This window comes from Tiliqua scincoides, chromosome 4, assembly GCF_035046505.1.
Source record: "Tiliqua scincoides isolate rTilSci1 chromosome 4, rTilSci1.hap2, whole genome shotgun sequence".
NCBI lineage: Eukaryota > Metazoa > Chordata > Lepidosauria > Squamata > Scincidae > Tiliqua > Tiliqua scincoides.
This window is the reverse complement of record NC_089824.1, coordinates 191,052,211-191,056,148: the sequence shown is the minus strand read 5'-3', so window position 1 is coordinate 191,056,148 and position 3,938 is coordinate 191,052,211. Positions and strand designations below refer to the sequence as shown.

The following is a 3,938-nucleotide window of genomic DNA, read 5'->3' as shown; positions in this document are numbered from 1 at the left end:
TTATATACCGCCTTTCTTGGTCGTCAGATTTCTCCTCGGACTTTATTCAAGGCGGTTTACATGGGCAGGATGTTCTAAATCCCCGTAGGGATTTTTACAATTGAAGAAAGGTTCTATCTTTCAAGAACCACAACATTTCAGATGGATCTTTCTGATCTGGTGTCACATTCTGGCCCCCACGCAAGCTGATAAGCAGCTCCTTCATCTCTCACATGGAGGGCAGCCAAGACGCTTCTTCGCTCACACCAAAGAGCAGATGGAATAACTTGGCTTGGCTTGTCAGCTGCTTCAAGGTCTCGCCATTCACAGTGCCAGTGGCCTCAAACTGACGACCTTCGGATGTTATCTTCAGGCAAACAAAGGCTCCACCCTCTAGACCAGACCTCCTGCCCATACAGTGTATAGGTGTACAGCATACACTGTATCCTATCTCCCATTCTGGGCCTGATTGCCCGAACAGATGAACTTGCTGGTGCAGGTCTGAGATGACTAATTGCAGCTGCAGGAGCTTAACCCTCACACTAAGGAGACCTCCAGCAGCCAAAATTCCTCACAGGTTGCAGCATAGCTTGTGCTGGTGCTGCTACATTGTTGCATGGGAATTTGGTTAGGATTGTGCTGTAAAATGGCCCCTTTGTCATGGTCAGATCACTTTCTGGTGAGGTTTATTGCAGCCCCTTACCTCTGCAGGGAGGGATGACACCAAATTGTATAGTCTTCCCTCAAAGACTGATGGATCCAGAAGGATTCCTGATGGCTCTTGGGAAGTTTCCTGATGCTAGGGCCAGCAACTCATTTGGAGCTCTGATTAATCTCTGCAACACCAAGATGGCCTGAACAGTGGATCAGATTGTTCTTGAGCTACCTCTGCCTCAGCACAGAGCTCATGTGGCTTGTTGGTTTATCAAGGAGCTGTGAGCAATGAAGCAACTTGGCAGACGTCTTCACACTGGTGGACAACTCCACTGTACTGGAGAACTGTCAATTATATGCTGAGATTTCAATATAAAATTATTTTTTATCTTAAACTTAAAGCATCTTTTATATTTTTTCTGGTTTTAAAATCAGAAAAAAACACATTTTTAAAAAGGAAAAGCATAACTGCATCAGAAAATTTCATTGAAACAATACTTCAGGTCTGTTTGTTTGTTGGTCTTGAAATATCTGGCAGCCGAAAGAAAATCACAGGTCTTTTCTGTATTTGTTATTCAAATGCAATCAATACTTTTGAAAATATTAACATTGTAGTTTGATCATAAACTGCTTTTTTGGAGCACATTATTTGATATTCAATATTCATGATATACAATGGAGTGGTCAGGAACATCATGTGTCGGTTTCCTCTCCTCTTGAATGGATCAAACGTGAATTTAAGCACTACCCATGCAAATATTTTCATGAGATTTAAATGCGACTTTTTTGAATATTCCTGCCTGGATCTTTGAAGCTCACTTTCTAGTCTGTCAGTATTGGAAGTCATAGATAGTGTAACCACAGTTATTTTGCAGTGAATTCGATATATGCCTGCCCTTAATGTTTTGTGGCAATTGGTCAGTATCACAACAGCAATGCTTTGAGCCACAGAATTTTACCACTAAAATTATTTGTCTTGATTTTTTTTCTGTTGGCATATCAAGCCTGTTGCCATTTCAGGAGACAAAATCCTCTGGCATCATCAACATTTTCAGGTTTTTGGTTCATCTTCCACAGGCTGGTAAATACTCCATTTAATTGGGATGTAACTAATTCGAACACAGGCAGAGAGACATTTTTGCAGGACGCCTCCTTGACTTTCTTTACTAATCTTTTACAATTTTTAGGAATTAGCTTACATTTGAATGCAAGCCTATTTTGAGAATAAACAATGAGAATCTGAAAACGTAGACACATAATTTATGGATTATTCATCTTCACCATTATCATCAGTCATTGAAATATCAGTATATCCTTAGGTGAAGTTAGTTGGAACTGAGGATCATACTACATATTATGTTGAACATATAATTTGACCCTGTGTCTGCATTTTTCTGAGCTTAATAGCAGGCTACAGAAAGAGGTCAGGATTTGGACTGTAGCCTGCAAGGGAGATAATGTTTAACCCTTTTCCTTGATGCTACAGTCTCAGTTAAAATTACCCTCTTGACTTCTTTGACCCAGAGAGAGAAACTCCCACTAATGGGAACTTCCCCCCTGAGGTTAATAGTAGCTGGGGGTGCATTTTAGCTGGGACTACAGAGCAAGAGTTCCATTTTAGCTGGGACTACCTTTGCACCATGCTTCGGATCCTGATTAGGACCCTCAGTGGCTACTCTTTTAAGTTTAAAAAAACAAAAAAAAACATATGCAATGCATTCAATGTCATGTTGTGCTTGGCCTTAACTTCCACTGAAAGCAATGGGACTTTAAGTGAGTTGTGTGTAGCTTGGTTACAATGGGTACAAATTACAGTTAAAATTAGCTGAATTGGGGCCAGTGTCTGTTTGCATTTGCTCTACATACATAGCATATTATGGTTTGGAAAGCAAAAACCTTTGCCATCTGAAAGGTAAGTAATGCAGTAACTGAAAAGGCAGCGCATGGAAGAAGGACTTGTAATTTACATTCCAAACTCAGCCATGGGCTTTTTGTATGATAAAGCAAATCATCTTAGGAGAGGTACTTCACTTTTTCATTTGTAAACTGGACAGCATTACCCTTTCTTTTTTCTCTTTGTGTTTGTACAAAGCTTGAGAAAGGAGTCAAAAGAATGGATATTTGTGGAGGAGAAGCACATTTATCATTCAGAGGGAAAGCACATTGTTCTTTGCTTTTGCATTTCAAATATGCCACAGGTTCATCATGCACAAACTCCCAGCCATTTTGGGCAGCAACTTAGATTTTCAAATGGTTAATGGTTTGGAGACAATAATGGGAACACTCTAGAAGTGTTTGATTATCACTGGCGAATCCACTGAAAAGAAAGAAAAATGAACACTGCATCTCCAACTGCCATCCTTATTTACACACCAGTCCTATTCCTCAACATTAGCAATGATGCCGCATGTGCTGCATCCAATGGTTAGGGGGTAATCAGAAGGTCTGGCAGCAACTGTTACCCTGCACATGCGCGATCTTGTCTGATCTCGGAAGCTAAGCAGGGTCAGGCCTGGTTAGTACTTGGATGGGAGACCGCCTGGGAATACCGGGTGCTGTAGGCTTATACCATAGTCTTTCGAGACTGAAGGTTGCCAACCATTACCAATCAGAAGGTCTGCCATGTTGGGATTTGGATGCAGTGCCACCTACAGGACTCTGGAGGGCACTGTAATGTCCAGATCTGAGACCTCTTTACCTGCCCCTTTATGGTTCTCGTAGGAGATGTGGTCTTTAACACTCCTTCCTTCCTCCTCACCTTCTCACATTCCTTCTTTCCCTCCTGACATCGAAGGAGAAGGATGTGCTCAGCTAGGGTTCCATGCCTGCCAGGCCATCCTCATCAGACTTCCACACAAAGGGAACAGCTCTAGGGTTCTCTGTTCCAAAGTAGTAGGGCCTCTGAGCACAATCAGAAGATGCCCATATACAACTGTGAACTGTGAGTAAAGTATTTTTTCTTAATGAAACCTTAACCAAGCCTCCGCTCCTATGTGTGTTTCACTGATAGCAACTAGCCAGGGTGGTGGGATATCTTACCATAGGAAGGGAGTGCTTCTGCTGATTAATCTGCTTCCCCCTCCCTTCCAATATGCCAGGGGTAAGGAAAAATATTTTCTATTTACCTCTGCATAGACTTCCTGGTGGCATAAGCTGGCATAGGTCTGAGGAAAGAAGCGGGACAGAGTGGAAACCATTATCCTTTCTTTTTCCCTTATATTGTCACATTTATGTGAAAATAGGCTAGATCCTGATAATGTTTGCTGGAGGATCCACTCTCTCCATCCCCTCCCTGCCCCAGCCCT

The 3,938-nt window shown here is 42.0% G+C and overlaps 1 pseudogene; it reads left to right on the top strand.

Moving 5' to 3' along the window:
* The first annotated feature begins 3,077 nt into the window (after window positions 1–3,077).
* LOC136649781 (5S ribosomal RNA) lies at window positions 3,078–3,197 on the top strand (annotated as a pseudogene).
* The last annotated feature ends 741 nt before the right edge of the window (window positions 3,198–3,938 follow it).